This window comes from Bactrocera dorsalis, chromosome 1 (assembly GCF_023373825.1).
Source record: "Bactrocera dorsalis isolate Fly_Bdor chromosome 1, ASM2337382v1, whole genome shotgun sequence".
NCBI lineage: Eukaryota > Metazoa > Arthropoda > Insecta > Diptera > Tephritidae > Bactrocera > Bactrocera dorsalis.
The window spans coordinates 41820243-41838721 of NC_064303.1; the positions used below are offsets into that span (position 1 = coordinate 41820243).

Below are 18479 nucleotides of genomic sequence, written 5' to 3' on the forward strand. Positions count from 1 at the left end.
AGTACCGAAGTCCATGATCCCAAAAGTATTGAAATAATATCACAATGGACCTAGTGGAGGGCACCTTGGAATTACAAAAACTATAGAGAAGATTAAACAACGGTTCTACTGGATCGGTTTTCGAGATTCCATAGCAGAATGGATAAGTAATTGCGTAGAGTGCATGGCAGCTAAAGGTCCTAAAGCCAAAAGTCGCGGTAGGCTACAACAGTACAACGTGGGATCACCATTTGAACGAGTCGCAATGGATGTTGCAGGTCCGTTCCCAACCAGTACGGCCGGAAACAAATATCTACTGGTTGTCATGGACTATTTCAGTAAATGGCCAGAAGTATATGCCTTACCAAACCAGGAAGCGAAGACAGTAGCCGAAGCGTTTGTAGAAAATTGGATAACAAGGTTCGGAGTGCCCGTCGAATTACACTCAGATCAAGGCAGAAATTTCGAATCTTCCATTTTCCAAGAAGTCTGTACGTTATTGGGCATCCACAAGACACGGACAACAGCGTTACATCCAAAATCAGATGGAATGGTGGAGAGATTCAACCGAACGCTCGAAGAACATCTGCGGAAAATCGTTGATAAAGATCAACGGAATTGGGACAAGTGCATCCAGATGTTCCTGCTGGCGTATCGTTCAGCGAAGCACGAGACAACTGGTTACACGCCAGCAAAGATTATTTTCGGATCTGATCTGCGACTCCCTGCTGATCTTAAGTTTGGAACGAATCCTACAGCTGTAAGAAATGATGGAGATTATTGTTCTGCCTTAAAGGAAGAAATGAATGAATTGCATCTAATGGTAAGACAGCATACGCATCTGATGAGCAATAAGATGAAGGACCGGTTCGATCAAGCGGCAAATTCAAAAGGTTTTGAAGAAGGTGATCTGGTCCTGTTGTACAATCCACTTCGAAAGAAAGGCTTGTCCCCGAAACTGCAAACAGCCTGGGAAGGACCCTATATGGTGATGAAACGACTTAAAGACGTGGTATACCGCATACAAAGAAATGGAAAAGCACGATGTAAAATCAAAGTAGTACATTTGGAGAGGCTCGCCCCATTTGGTTCAAGAGGATTTGTGCCTAATCGGGACGATTAGGCTTTAGTGGAGGGCAGTGTTACAAAAAGTAGTATTAAGTTATATTTGTATTGCTATATGCATCCCTTATTATGAACAATAGCTGTAGGTATATGGAATAGCATTTGTCTTGTTGTAGACATCTGGCGCCGCGACTGTCTGCTTGTCGAAACAATAGACATCTGGCGCCGCACTGTCTGCTTGTCTATCAACAATTGCTGAGTCTGGCGCCGCGGCTGTCTGCTTGCGTCTGGCGCCGTATAGCCGTATGTTCTGGAAATTTCCAGGCGCAATATTCTAGAAGGACACGTCGGCATCAGCGAGAAGTGCGTGGCTATATAAGCCGTGGCAGCGCCAACGTAATCAATCAGTGCTAAGAGTAAACTGCTATAGTGTAGACGAGTTGTGAAATAAAGAGTTGTTGAATTAAATTAAACAGTGTTGATTTTATTTGTCAATCCAGAGATACGAGCCTAACAAAGTAAACTAGCAAGAGTAAATTCGTAACAGTATGTACAGTACTTGTCCAATAAATTACGAACGAAGTAAAAAATAGTTCTAACTTTAATCATTAATAAAAACATAAATATTTGGCTAATTTTAGAAAAAATTTATTTTTTATACGCTATATACATTAAACTTAAATTATTATATTTTTGTATTGAATCATATTCAATATTTTGTCGCCATGTATATATATATATATTTTTGTTTTTTTGCTCTCGTTCGTAATTTATTGGACAAGTACTGTAATTAGATTATTATAAGGGGATTCTGTTGCTCTTGCAAGATTGCACGATTACACAAAATAAACATGGGTTTTGGCATATTTTACAACCTTTGCAAATAATTTGCTGCGTGTATTTGTTGTTGTGCCGTTACACCAAGCGGAAAATTCTGCAATTCGTGTACCGTGTAAGAGTTTAGCAAGAGCAGAGAATACGCCTTATGTATTTCAATTCAAAATCGTTTGCAATTTTGGTAAATGCAATTATCGCTTGAACTCATTAAAGTGCCCTGGAGGCGATCAAATAATTGCGTCAAACAGTGCATACATATGTGTTAGCGATGTTTACCAGAAAACCAAAACGATGCATTCATAAGGACTATGCGAATCGGGAAGCAGTTAGAACCTGATAGCTAAGCAAATATGCACAACCTCCAAATGAATTCAAGTCAACAGTTCACAATAGTATTACAGGATAATTCCTTTTACATTTTAATAGCCGTCAAGAGCGGCACATATTCAATTCATGCCACGTTTGCTGCTTGTTGAGCAAGTTACGGATTGACTCCACCGAGACTAAATTAGCTAAATTTCTAACATTTTTTTTCGAATGGATATCAAGTGGCCAGACACATACATTTTCTCATCTCCGGAGTTTAAATGTACGGTAATGTCTGTTCTGCCTAGTTCAACTGCTTCACAGTTCCCTGGGATATCACTATGCAACGCAATATGAAAGTTTCAGAGGAAAAGTCAAAATTTTTTCAAGACGCAGTGAGTATTTTGGGTACATAATTAAACACAACAGGATTACAGTGAATCCGAAAAAGATGGAAACAATAAAAAACTTTCGACTTTCAAAAACACTTAAGGAACTAATGTAAATTTTAAGATTAGCCAGTTAATATACCTTTCACCTTTCATTTAAGAGGGGACAATTGATTGATTATAAAAAATCAAAAAAAATTGATTGATTTTTACAGGATTACAGTGAATCCGAAAAAGGTGGAAACAATAAAAAACTTTCGACTTTCAAAAACACTTAAGGAACTAATGTAAATTTTAAGATTAGCTAGTTAATATAGCTTTCACCTTTCATTTAAGAGGGGACAATTGATTGATTATAAAAAATCAAAAAAAATTGATTGATTAAAAAAGTAGTAATAAAATTAGAATGCACAGAAAAAAATTAAAATTTCTCCAAACCACACTGATGCAAGTAATTTAGCAAACAGGGCAGTACTCTCTCAAAATAAACAAACAGAATTATAGCCGTACGAAAAATAACTGCTAGCCATAATTTGGTCACTTCAAAAGTTACAGGGTAGCAAATTTATATACTCAGTTATGCATACTTAGTATAGACAAGCATTGCATATAAAACATAGCTTCAGTAAAATTCGCACAGGGCATAGAATTGATAGTTTTTAATTTTTGTGATATCACGCAAAAGTAAATACCAAATTGAACTGCAGTATACCATCTTAGAGGTTTTCACCCTAAATTTAGGCGTTAAAAGAGTTAAATGGGATTGTTTAGGAGTGTTATCTTTTTAGGGTTCAGGGGTTTTCATTACTTTTATTGAGTATTAATTTTTTAACCGGAAAATATATTACAAATTACGTTCATATCGAGGAGTAGTAAAGCAAAGCGAAGCAAATTGTTGAGCGAATCTCGTCTTTTTACGGTCTGACAATTTGACATATTTCTATTATTATCCAATATCAGAAGTGATAACGATTTTATATATAATTTATAATATTATTATTGTTACGAATTTACTCTTTGCTAGTTTTACTTTACTAGGTTCGTATCTCTGGATTGACAAATAAAAGCCGTTTAATTTAATTCAACAACTCTTTATTTCACAACTCGTCTACACTATAGCAGTTTACTCTTAGCACTGATTGATTACGTTGGTGCTGCCACGGCTTATATAGCCACGCACTTCTCGCTGATGCCGACGTGTCCTTCTAGAATATTGCGTCTGGAAATTACCAGAACATAATGCTATACGGCGCCAAATGCAGACAAGCAGACAGCCGCGGCTCCAGACTCTGCAATTGTTCAAGCAGACAGTGCGGCGCCAGATGTCTATAACAAGACAAATGCTATTCCATATACCTACAACTATTGTTCATAATAAGGGATGCATATAGCAATACAAATACAACTTAATACTACTTTTGTAACATTACTTATAATAAAAATTTGTTGCACCGACTTTTTGTATCATGTTATTAACCATCTGTTGCTTCAATGTACAACGAATTTGTTTTTCACTCTATGGCAGAGAATTATCTGAGGTTAATGAATGATGTAAAAATAATGTTTACCGGAACAGATTCAAAAAAGATACGATATTTGATGTATTAGATGAAATAAATAGTAAAAAAAATGTTGCTGAATGACTTTTATTTTTTATTAATAGTTAAAAATTTATTATTAATGCAGTAATATTTAATTTTTTATATTAATTAATATTATTATAATTGACTTATGTAAAAATAAATTACTATTTATTTTAATAATTAATATTTTTATGGGAAATTTTCACACAACAATAATAATACAGATCGTAGTCAACGTCGCGAAGGCAATGTATAACAGACTTCCCTGCAAGACGGGTAGCTGTTAGCAAAAGTGTAAGCGACTTGTTATTGTTCACTTTTGCATTCGTTAAAATATTTGTTACTTTTGTTCAGAGAGTGGGGAAAAAGTAACAAATATCTATTTGATGTTCAATAGTTATCTCGCTCTAACCAATGGCAAATATCGCATGCTGCCTTGTTCTAACAGAATACACACATTTGTTAGCAAATCTCTTCACAGTATGTTACGGGTAACAAATTATTTTGTTAGCGCATAGCTTACCTATGTGTTATGGATAACAAAAAGTATTTGTTACCCGAATATCTGTTAGTGTTATTATTTTGGTTATCAGTTTGTTACCTATAACATATAAACATGTTAGCAGGAGCAAGCAATAACAAGATTATCTATCACCCATTTATTACTTTTAGCAAATTCAATTCTTTTAAATAAAACTCAGTTTTTATTTTATTATTTCGTTTTATTTAATAACAAAATTATACATATTTACTTAAACATAAGATTAAATTTAATTCAGTATAAAAGTTATAAGTTAGTTAAAAAAGCATATTTGTAAAAGTAAATTTAGAGACTTCAACTTAAAAAAAAAATAGTACAACTTAGAACTAATATATACAACTTAAAACTAATATGTGCAACTTAGAACTAATATTTACAACTCAAAGCTAATATGTTCAACTTAAAACTAATATCCATTTTCATTTGTGAATGTTTGTCTTCCCCGAAGCACACGTGCTCTTCCGATAACATGGGCAATTTCGACGCGAGCTCCTTGTAATGCTCATCCTCCAAGTCACCGGTGAAACCGTGAAACCGAAGCGGCTAATTGAAAGGTTCGTCTTTGCCGCTATGACGCGGCATGCGCGCAATAATTTACTCTGCGTCTGCATCTCGGCCTTTTCTGGCATCTAGAAAATTAATATATAAAAATTAGCTTCTGTTTTAAATTGGTAATGTAATACTGCGTTACTTACTTTGTTTGTTAGGGACTTTTAAATTGCAGTGAGACAGGTCTCAATGGCATCGAGCTTTTGGATTATATCTAGAAAACATAAATATATTTTTTAATGGCCGCCAGACGATGGTGACGGTACCACAATATTTGATGGTTCTATCCATGCATGATGGATGATGGTTGTGCATATATGCACAAATTGCATCCAGAAGCACATAGATTTAAGTCATTTTGTAAATTGTAGCTCGAAATTAAAAGAATTATTTTTCAGAGCTAGAATATATTTTAGGATTCGTTCCTTAAATAAAAACTTAATTGAACATATGTATATTAAAAGAAAGAAAATTAAATAAGACAATAAATACACATTTAGTGTATTGATAATTGGTTACAAAATATTTAATCTTTTTATTTACATAAATGTACTATATAATTGAAACAAACACAGCAGAGAGACAAAATTAAATAATACAATGAAAATTCAATTAAATAAATATGTAGGCAAATGTTCACTATAAAATATTCACGGCTGGGATTTAGAATAGCATCCCCGGATTTCGGGAGTAAAATTGGGTATTCGTCTCTCCTATTCTAGCTAGTTGACATTACAATAAGTTTAGAATGTCGATAGTTTTTCTCTATCTTACTTACGTATTATCCCATTTAATTGAAAATTCCAAAAAATGTAACAGTGTTAGTGAACAGCTGAAAATGTTTCAATGTGTTTGTGCAATCTGTTACCTCCGTCTTGCAGGGTTCAAATTACACATGAATTGACGCCAATGCATAACTCAACAACGAACGTTCAAGTGGAACGCATGGATAAATTGATACGAAACTCTTTGATTCGAGAGAGCGCTGTCAAAGTCCACATTTTTTATAACATTTGCCAATGATGCCACTATGGAAGAAATGTGTTAGGGAATTTTTAGTAAATGTTTTGGGAGTTTGTAATTTCCACCCCACCGCTGAGATATACAAAAGGCGCGTTACGTTAGTTAGTTTTGGGTGCTCGGTTCCCCTATAGGCCTATATCACCCATATAGGTACAAAATAAAATCACAACATTTATTAGTATTTACTATACTTTCTACTAGTATTACATTTATTTGTACTTATAATTTATAATTATAGTAATATTTACATCTACTACGCTACTCCAAACAACATATTAAATTGGATCTATTAAATATTACTGTTACAAAAGTAGTATTAAGTTATATTTGTATTACTATATGCATCCCTGACTATGAACAATAGCTGTAGGTATATGGAATAGCATTTGTCTTGTTGTAGACATCTGGCGCCACGGCTGTCTGCTCGTCGAAACAATAGACATCTGGCGCCGCACTGTCTGCTTGTCTAGGTAAACAATTGCTGAGTCTGGCGCCGCGACTGTCTGCTTGCGTCTGGCGCCGTATAGCCGTATGTTCTGGTAATTTCCAGACGCGATATTCTAGAAGGACACGTCGGCATCAGCGAGAAGTGTGTGGCTATATAAGCCGTGGCAACGCCAACGTAATCAATCAGTGCTAAGAGTAAACTGTTATAGTGTAGACGAGTTGTGAAATAAAGAGTTGTTGAATTAAATTAAACAGTGTTGATTTTATTTGTCAATCCAGAGATACGAACCTAACAAAGTAAACTAGCAAGAGTAAATTCGTAACAATTGGTGTCAGAAGTGGGATTGTCAAATAATCCAAATTCAAAATGGTTAAATTCGGAGAATTGAGAATTCAGCAATTAAAAAAGGAACTGGAGGGGCGTAATTTGCCGATAAGCGGGCAAAAGGCGGATCTGCAGGCACGATTACGTGAAGCAATGGAAGCGGATGGAATTAATGTCGACGAATTCGAATTTGATGGCCCAGAAACTTCTACAAAGGTAGAAGAAAAAGTAGAAGAACAACGAACATCATCAAGTGTGGACATGAACATGCTGTTAGTGGCTATTAAGCAAATGGCAGAGAATGCAGTGCAAACAGAAAATCGTCTGGCACAGCAAATAGCTGAAAATACATCACAAATAGCAGACAATGCAGTGCAAACCGAAAATCGTCTGGCACAGCAAATAGCTGAAAATACATCACAGTTAGAGTCTCGCCTTACACAACAACATCGTTTGGTACAACAGATCACGGAAAATACTACACAACTACAAAAACAAGTGCAAGAGAAATTTTCAAAATTTGAAGACGAATTAAGCACTTTAAAAAATGACGAAGAAAATTTAAAAGCAGAAGTTCTTCAATTAAGTAATCGTGTGCGAGAACTGCAACTGCATGGCCCTGCACCATCAACAAATAATCAAAGATTGAAGGCACCCACATTCGATGGAAGTATTCCATTTCAAATTTTCAAACTTCAGTTTGAAAAGACAGCAACGGCCAATAACTGGAATGCAGCGGACAAAGTGGCGTCCTTGTTTGTATCATTGAAAGGACCGGCAGCAGAAATCCTTCAGACTATTCCAGACTGTGAACGGGACAACTATGAGGCATTGATGAGTGCGATAGAAAGACGTTATGGTAGTGAGCACCGGAAACAAATATACCAGATCGAACTGCAAAATAGGGGTCAGAAGATGAACGAGTCATTGCAAGAGTTCGCAACTGAAATAGAACGACTGGCTCATTTGGCAAATGCAGATGCACCTGTGGATTACATTGAGAGGGTAAAAATTCAATGTTTCATAAATGGAATTCGTGATGTGGACACCAAACGCGCCACATATGCCTTGCCAAAAAGAACGTTTGCTGAAACGGTTTCGCACGCCCTCACACAGGAAACAGCTTCCCTACTAAGTAAACCAGCACACAAAGTACAAAGGGTTGAAATGGAACAACCGGCGCTGATGGAAGAAATGTTGAAGACTCTGAAGGCAATTGCTGCACCGCGAGTAAATACAACAGGCAGATGTTTCAACTGTGGAAAAGCGGGTCACTTTGCCCGGAATTGCAACATAAAAGTAAACCCATCAAAACGGAAACAACCAACAGATAACGAGGACGGAGCATCCACATCTCACAAGTCGTTAAACTAAAACGGAACAGTTCAAAGGGGCGTGAGCTGGTTCCCAAAACTATTTGCCCCGCCATCTCGATATCACAAATAGGTCGCCATGACAACAATCTTACTATCAACGGCATCGTAAATGGACGACTGTCAACGCTTACTTTGGATACTGGTGCCACACATTCAATTATCCGACCGGATGTGGTAAGAGGAACGGTTGAACCATTAGTCGGTTGCAAGCTTCGAACGGCCACCGGGGAGGAAGCAGCTGTCGCGGGAAAAGTGTTTTGCGAAGTGATGATTGGTACCCTGGAAGTTAATCACACCTTTATCGTAGCAGAAATCACGGATGAAATTATAATGGGAGTAGATTTCATGATTGATCACGGGGTTACTTTGGATTTAAACAAGCAAATGCTGTTTTGCCAGAACATGGAGATGCCTATAAACACCGGATATGTGACCAACGTTGAAAGTAAGAGGGTGATTGTTGATGATAATCAGAGTATTCCACCAAAATCTGAGGCGATTGTATGGGCTAAAGTGAATGGAGGAGGTGGGACTGAAGAGTTGTGGATTGTGGAACCAACAAAAATAGATACACCCATATTGGTAGGAAGAACGCTTGTGAAAACTAGAGAAGACGCCACCATTCCGGTCAGAGTAGTGAATGAATTCAACACGCCTATAAGGCTGAAGAAAGGAGCAGTAATTGGACAGTGCCAGAATGTAAGTGCAATAGCACGATGCGAACGGTCAGAACAGAAGCCTACTATTGAGCCACAACAGATAAGTCCTACACTCCTAAATAATTTGCTGAACGAACTGCATGGAAATGAAAAATTAAAAGCAGAAAAACTATTAGAAAAATACGCATCCATATTTGCAAACGAAGGAAACACAGGAAGAACCGGCATTGTCAAACATCGCATAAATACTGGAGACGCTAAACCAATCCGACAAGCTCCGCGTAGGGTTCCACTAGCAAAACGTGAGGATGCTAACAAAATTATTGAAGACATGCACAAAAACGGTGTAATCGAACCTTCAATAAGTCCATGGAGCTCACCTATCGTCTTAGTTAAAAAGAAAGATGGTAGCACCCGTTTCTGCGTAGATTATAGGAAGTTGAATGATGTCACAAAGAAAGACAGTTATCCTCTACCAAGAATCGACGATACATTAGACACCTTGTCTGGAGCGAAATGGTTTTCTACATTAGATCTACAAAGTGGATATTGGCAAGTCGAGATCGATGAATGTGACTGTGAAAAGACCGCTTTTAGTATGGGCGACGGGTTGTGGGAATTCTCTGTGATGCCATTTGGGTTATGTAATGCGCCTGCAACGTTCGAGCGACTGATGGAACATGTGTTAAAAGGACTCAACTGGAAGACATGTTTGGTGTATCTTGATGACATTATCATCATGGGAAAAAGTTTTGATGATCATCTGAAAAATCTAGAGGAAGTCTTTCAGCGAATAGCATCAGCCGGATTACGCTTGAATCCCAAAAAGTGTTCATTATGGAAGAAGCAGGTCACATATCTCGGACATAAAGTGTCAACTGAGGGGATTCACACCGAGGAGGGAAAAATAAAAGCAGTTAAAGATTGGCCTCAACCCACCAACATACATGAACTCCGCAGCTTCCTCGGCTTATGCACGTATTACCGCCGTTTTGTACCTGGATTTGCGAACGTGGCTAGAAGTTTACATGATTTAACAAAGAAGAATCGCCCGTTTGTATGGCAGTTGGAACAAGAAAAAGCGTTTGAGCAGCTGAAAGAACTACTTTGTACGGCACCGATGTTAGCTTATCCAATACCTGGAAAGAAATTCATCCTGGATACAGATGCGAGCGCTTATGGAATTGGAGGTGTCCTGTCTCAGCTCATCGACGGACAAGAAAGAGTAATTGGGTATTACAGCAGAGTGCTCGGGAAACCAGAGAAAAACTACTGTGTGACGCGAAAAGAACTACTAGCTGTGGTGGAATGTGTAAAACATTTCCACAAGTATTTGTATGGACAACGATTCTTGCTGAGGACTGATCATGCAGCATTAAAATGGTTATTACAGTTTAGGAATCCGGAAGGCCAAATTGCACGATGGATCGAAAGATTACAGAATTACGACTTCGAAACGGAACATCGAAAGGGGATTCACCACAAAAATGCGGATGCATTATCACGTCGCCCTTGTCCACTGGAATGTAAACATTGCTCCAAATCAGAAGGAAAAGAAGGTATTTATAATCGACGTGCGATTACTGAATATAGAACCTGAAGATGATTGGACTCCTCACCGCATCAGAATCAATCAGCTGGAGGACCCTGATCTTACAAAGCTGATAATAGCCAAAGAAAATGGGGTACGACCACCAAAGGAACAAATAAGTAGCGAGAGTCCAACGGCAAAAGCATATTGGGCCCAATGGAACAGCATAAACCTCGTTAATGGATACCTTCATCGTACCTGGGAAAGTGAAGATGGCAAACAGTCTCGTCTGTTGATCATAGTACCGAAGTCCATGATCCCGAAAGTGTTGAAAGAATATCACAATGGACCTAGTGGAGGGCACCTTGGAATTACAAAAACTATAGAGAAGATTAAACAGCGGTTCTACTGGATCGGTTGTCGAGATTCCATAGCAGAATGGATTAGTAATTGCGTAGAGTGCATGGCAGCTAAAGGTCCTAAAGCCAAAAGTCGCGGTAGGCTACAACAGTACAACGTGGGATCACCATTTGAACGAGTCGCAATGGATGTTGCAGGTCCGTTCCCAACCAGTACGGCCGGTAACAAATATCTACTGGTTGTCATGGACTATTTCAGTAAATGGCCAGAAGTATATGCCTTACCAAACCAGGAAGCGAAGACCGTAGCCGAAGCGTTTGTAGAAAATTGGATAACAAGGTTCGGAGTGCCCGTCGAATTACACTCAGATCAAGGCAGGAATTTCGAATCTTCCATTTTCCAAGAAGTCTGTACATTATTGGGCATCCACAAGACACGGACAACAGCGTTACACCCACAATCAGATGGGATGGTAGAGAGATTCAACCGAACGCTCGAAGAACATCTGCGGAAAATCGTTGATAAAGATCAACGGAATTGGGACAAGTGCATCCAGATGTTCCTGCTGGCGTATCGTTCAGCGAAGCACGAGACAACTGGTTACACGCCAGCAAAGATTATTTTCGGATCTGATCTGCGACTCCCTGCTGATCTTAAGTTTGGAACGAATCCTACAGCTGTAAGAAATGATGGAGATTATTGTTCTGCCTTAAAGGAAGAAATGAATGAATTGCATCTAATGGTAAGACAGCATACGCATCTGATGAGCAATAAGATGAAGGACCGGTTCGATCAAGCGGCAAATTCAAAAGGTTTTGAAGAAGGTGATCTGGTCCTGTTGTACAATCCACTTCGAAAGAAAGGCTTGTCCCCGAAACTGCAGACAGCCTGGGAAGGACCCTATATGGTGATGAAACGACTTAATGACGTGGTATACCGCATACAAAGAAATGGAAAAGCACGATGTAAAATGAAAGTAGTACATTTGGAGAGGCTCGCCCCATTTGGTTCAAGAGGATTTGTGCCTAATCGGGACGATTAGGCTTTAGTGGAGGGCAGTGTTACAAAAGTAGTATTAAGTTATATTTGTATTACTATATGCATCCCTGATTATGAACAATAGCTGTAGGTATATGGAATAGCATTTGTCTTGTTGTAGACATCTGGCGCCACGGCTGTCTGCTCGTCTAGGTAAACAAGTGCTGAGTCTGGCGCCGCGACTGTCTGCTTGCGTCTGGCGCCGTATAGCCGTATGTTCTGGTAATTTCCAGACGCGATATTCTAGAAGGACACGTCGGCATCAGCGAGAAGTGTGTGGCTATATAAGCCGTGGCAACGCCAACGTAATCAATCAGTGCTAAGAGTAAACTGTTATAGTGTAGACGAGTTGTGAAATAAAGAGTTGTTGAATTAAATTAAACAGTGTTGATTTTATTTGTCAATCCAGAGATACGAACCTAACAAAGTAAACTAGCAAGAGTAAATTCGTAACATTACAATACTATTTACTAAATTACATTATATTTCGCAAGTATGATATATTTTTTATTATGCAATAAATTGCATCTAAAACAAGATCAAAATAGGCACAATTTATGAAAAAATATTTCTAAATTTCACTAAATAACTATATTTTTCTACTAATTAAAATTATTTACGAACCTGGATCCATCCTTCTCCTTGTTGGGGAAATTGAAAAACCGTCGCGCTCCTACGCAACCAGCCACACACTTATTTTTAGTTCTCGGCATTTTCCTATAATACGTTAGGAAAACATAATATATTTATATACATGTATTTACGATGGCTTTAATAATACACTTACCAACTTTATTTTTAGTAAAAACACTTATACACTGTATTTTTAATAAAAAAAACACTATATTTTCACAACACAATTACTTATGTACTCCACAATGAAAAATAACGAACTGATTTTGTCAGTTATTTTTAATGGGATTTTGTCTGGCAGTTCATTGTTTTGCTTGTCACCTGATTCGTAGCCCATGAGCTTTCAGTGTTGCCATACCAAACCGTGAGATCATGGGCTCTCTCAGAAAGCGAAGAGAGGAGTTTCGGATCAATTTATCCATGGTGGAACGGGTGCACAGTACGTTAATAGAAATTTCGACAAACTTGGCAAGTAAAAATAAAACAGCTCCTTCCGAAGAATTTTTCAACGCAGTACGGAATGCAACAAAAAAATTAATTCAATCGCTTGACTGAAGAAATATTCATGAGCAAATCAAATTTTCGCGACATTCTACTAATAAGGACTGCCGGATTGTGCAGTAGACACAGTTTTAGTTAGACAAGAGCAAATGAGATATACATGTATGTACATAAATAGGAAGTTGTTAACTCGGATAATGCTTTAAGTAGTTGGAACTAGAAATAAAGATATATACATTAAATTGGGACTTTTATATAACAATCCAGTTATCGAACTCAAGAGTGAGTTACAAGGTAGACGATTTATCAAGAAATCTAATTTAAGTATAACATACAAACCAGAGGTCGAATCGTTACATCCGTGAACGTATCACTCGTCACGTAAAAGCCTGTATTTCGTATTATGACATTCGTGATCGTAACGCTTCTATCGTAATCTGGCATCAGAGAACGTTTATCATAGAGAAGGTTCACGGCGCGAAGATCGTAAAAATATTTTTGGCTAACTCGGTCGAGATTAGTGATGAGCGATATTTCACTACCGGTGATTTTTTCACTGTGATTGAAAAATCGCAAATCGCAACTGCGATCACTTTTTGTAAATAGCAGTTATCAATATTCGTAGTTAATGTGAAAACAAGGCCTATTTTTAATTATTTATTGTATTTGATATATTCATACTTATCTGCATACTTCATTACATACGTACATATATGTAGAAGATTTGCTTGTAGATGTCTCCATTTCACTTTACTTCACACATTTACACTTTACACTTTACTCAATAACTTCACTTCACTATACGAGCACAGCAAGTTCTGATCCTATCAAGATCACTTCTTGAACTGATTCTGCGAGGACATTGCGCCTAATTATATACGCCCTTTTTGCTCTACAAGTACGTAACGGTTCCTGAGTCTCTTCACTCTGTTCTCAGAATACGATCAGACCTCACTCTGTAACAGTTTCTCTAGTCCTGTTACTATGCTTACGAGTATTTGCGCATTTACATTCTATAGTACCGTAATATATGCCGCCAATGCGTCGCTTGCTTCAAATAACATTGTGGCACATACAGTTACCTACACAATATTAGCACTACAACATACGCATTTACAGTGACATACAAAATACAAGCATAGGCGCTCCGACCCCCGCTTATAACAAGTTCTTCTGTTATGGTGCGATCAGTTTATCCCTTCTTGGGATTCCAAACCACCTACCGTGCCATCCATATCTTTCGACCCCCGCTATAACAAGTCCATCTGTTATATCATTATATCCCCTCTTGGGATTTCAAGACACCAACTAGCCATTTTTTTAATCTTTATTTCTCACTTGGAAATCATCATCTCCTCTTGAGTCGTCCAAATCAACTTCTTTACTTATATGTCTATTTGGTATTGCTTTTAAAATTTCATGCGCATACTTATATTTTCTCTGAACTTACAAGTTTTGTTTGGTGACCATTTTTTTCTTCTTTAGCAACTTTAGAAACACATGGTCTCCTACATTACATTTTACTATTTTTGCCTAAATAAAGCGCCACGTTTGTCATAACGCGCATTAACTTACATATTTTCCTTTGCTTGTTCTATTAAAGATTTCCTATCAAATAAATTATCCACTTCTTCACCTATTGGTAATAGGCCTGACTGATTTTATCGGCGGTCAGCATACTCTTTAGCATGCTCATTATGCATTCTACAATGCACTTCACACACCTCCAGGAATTAAATGTAGCTCTCTCTCTATATATTTTTTTTAATCATCTTCACCGTTATGTCTATATGCACCACGGAATGTCTTTCTCTGGAATCGAATTTAATTCAGCCTACATTTTTTCCAACTGGTGGCTTAGCTAATTTACAAGTTATACAATTTTCGACAAACCTACGAACATACTTAGACATATTTTCAAACCAATAAAACCCATAGACTTTGTCCACCGTTTTCTCCCAACCTAAATGCATAATACATAGCTTCATGGACGTGATTAATCACTGCCCATCTAAATACTCTAGGGATTACAGGCAAACATTTGGTTTTACCATTTCTATAATAATATATTAAAAATAATTAAATGTATTACAAAGTGATAAATGTACATAATTCGTATATTTTATCAATCAAAACTTATGTTCGCTTTCGCGAATTCGAATCATATTATCACTTATCAGTAACAGCAAGTGCGCGCTGCTCATATGTACATACATATATATATAAATAAGTGCGTATGAGATTGGCACAAATAACGCATACACAATCCTACATACTTGTATGCATATGCGTACACATGTAAATATGTCACCCCCAAAAACTACAAACATTTGTCTACAAAAACAACAATCATTTGAAATAGCATCATACATACTTATATGCGTACACATGTAAATAGTGCGTATAACGTTCCCACTCAAATAATGCATACGCAACATACATACTTATATGCGTTGACATGCAGATATGTCATCCGCAAAAATTACAAATATTGTTCTACAAAAAACAACAATCGTTTCAAGTAGCATCAGCAGCGTCACAAGTCAATATGGCAACCAAATAGTCGATGCCCAAATTTGTAGAAAAACACACAACAACAACTTTTGCATTCATGAACGCAAGCGCACTTTCAACGACAAACTCGCTTCATTCATAAAAACAAACTCCATTACATCTCCCCGAGCATGCCTTTGCCTACAAGTGTCTTTTCGCGACGATGGCAAAAGCCAAAAATCTTAAATTGAACAACTTTCTGATACAAACTCGCAAAACGCAGAAAAACACGGAGTGACAAAAGTGGCAACATAGCAGTTATAGATTTACAATATTTGTCAATTCTAAAATATTTTTCCGTAGCTCGAAAAAAATCTGTGTCGATATGTAATTTAAGTTTTTACTTTATTGAGTTTTGGAAAGAAATTGAAACATAGATTCTTAAAAATACCCTAAGCTAACTGTGGTTTAACAGCAGCGGCGTCGGCGTTCTTAACGGCAGAGTTTAGCGGATGTTGAATGGTCAGCAGAATTTACAATATATTGAAGTTGATTATTGTTGTTGATATTATTACTTATTGATCAGCAATAATGTCGATCGATTTTGGGAGTTGCAGCGGATGTTTGTTTATGTTATTCAACTTTAACAACAACATTGTTGCAATGAATTTTGTTATGTTCAAATAAATATTTGTTGTATTAACTTGTATGCACGCTCATACATCTTCATACATATTTACGCAAGTTTGTTGCGGAAGCTGTTACAATAGCAAGGGAAGCGATCATTCGCTTATTTTTTCGGCACAGCTCGAATTTTCTACCAACAACACAATGTTGTCGTCTCGTCGGTCCTTCGACACATTGACTTTTTGACAAACGTGGTTGTCCATGTCAACGGAGATTTCGCATGAAGCATTCAGTGTACATATTTACATACATACAAGTATGTTGCATGTAGACAAATGTAGACAACATTATGCGTTTGTCATATTTGTTTACATGCACACATACATACATATGAGCACACTTGACCGACCGCTTGATCTTTGAAGAACTTTTAATGTAAATGTATAAATTTAAAACTAATCACCATAAACCTACATATATTAATTATTTGGGTAATAATACAAACCTTACTATCCCAGCAAAACCTGCGTGACCGAAACTTCCACACATTTACACAATTTTTACATGTCACTAACACCCCCTCACAATTCTGTCAAGTGAGTAAGAGATCAATCAATTGTGTCTTTTGCTTGTTTTATATTACACGCTCTTCACTCAACAGATGTTAAGGAAAATAAAACAAAAGAAGACAAACTGATTTTTTAGCTGTCATTGCTTATTGAAAACAATGGATGTGAAAGCGTACGGCATGATACCGTGAATTTGACGTTTGCTTGTTCGTTGAGACTAATTGAATTCAAAGAAAAACGATTTCTTTTATGAACGCGTCGCGATAAAAAGTTTTCATTTTGTGGAATTAAATAAATTGGCTTGTTATAAAATTTGTATATAACATTTGATTAAAGAATTTTTAAGTGGTTACTACAAACGTGTGTGAGAAAAGGGTAAGTAGCAAACATAACAATTAAAATGAAAAAAATACATTCAGTACTTATATGAGCCGAGAAAAAAAGGCCTTTAATCTTAGTGCTTCTCAGTTTATGAACTTTTCTGAAAAAGATATAAATTCTGAATTTGATCCTATTGTGGAGGGGTGCAGTTTAGAAAGCTCCCTTGATTTTTCGCTAAGCAGTGATAGTGATATTAGTGATAGTGATAGTGTAAATTTAAAAATGATAGAAAATAATATATTTAGCTTAGAATTAAAAGCATGGGCTTTAAGGAATAGGGTATCCCACAATACATTGAGCGATCTGTTGCAAACGCTGCGAAAAATAGGTTGCACTGATTTACCTTTAACGGCTAAAAGCCTCCTAGGTACCAGCCGAAAAAAGGTAAATATTCAAACGATTCCAAGTGGATCTTTTTTATATAGAGGAATCCAAAATTATTTTAAGAATAATTTATTTCCTCAACTGGAAAATACGAATACCATTTTGCTTGATGTGGGAATAGATGGCCTTAAATTATTCAAAAATTCCAATAAGGTATTGTGGCCTATTTTAGCGTCCATAGTTGATTTTCCAAACGTATTGCCGTTTACAATTGCGTGCTTTTCTGGAACAGAAAAACCTTGGAACGTCAATGATTTTTTGAAAGAATTTTGCGAAGAGGTAAATTATTTAAAAAAAAAAAATGGCCTTCAAGTTAGTGTTTATCCTATAAAGAAAAAATTTGATATTCGTTTATTTTGCTGCGATGCTCCTGCTAGAGCTTTTGTTACAGGTGTGCAATCGCACACTGGAAAAAGTAGCTGTTCTAAATGTGATCAAATTGGTGACTACAAAGAACGGAGAGTTTGTTTTTCAAAACAAATAAAAAATTTAAGGACTGACCTGTCTTTTAAAAATAGAAATGACAGATCACATCACATCACTCCTTTTAAATTTAGAGAAAGCATTTTAGAGTCAGGAAATTTCAAAATGGTTTCCCAATTTCCTTTAGACCCGATGCACCTTGTAGATCTTGGTGTGTGTAAAAAGTTGCTTCAATTGTTGATTAAAAAAAGCAATATAAACGTAAGCAAAATTAACGAAAAAATAACATTTCTCTCCAATTTAGTTCCTTCAGAGTTCGGCCGAATATGTAGAAGTTTAAATGACATAAATATTTGGAAAGCGACAGAGTTTAGGCAGTTCTTATTGTATATAGGTATATTTGTTCTAAAAGATTGCGTTAGTGGTGACCATTACTACCATTTCCTCTTATTGCACGCAG

General features: G+C 36.9%; 1 protein-coding gene across 2 annotated transcripts in view; it reads left to right on the forward strand.

Moving 5' to 3' along the window:
* LOC125780377 (uncharacterized) overlaps positions 1-18479 on the forward strand; it is an 83007-nt gene that overhangs the window by 59543 nt on the left and 4985 nt on the right. The window contains exon 1 of one of the 2 annotated variants that reach the window (XM_049462676.1): positions 6637-6742. The exons of the other annotated variant lie outside the window; for it this stretch is intronic. The gene's annotated coding sequence lies outside the window, so the exon portion shown is untranslated. Of the gene's footprint in view, positions 1-6636; positions 6743-18479 lie in introns of those variants that run through there. 2 annotated transcript variants of the gene reach the window in all.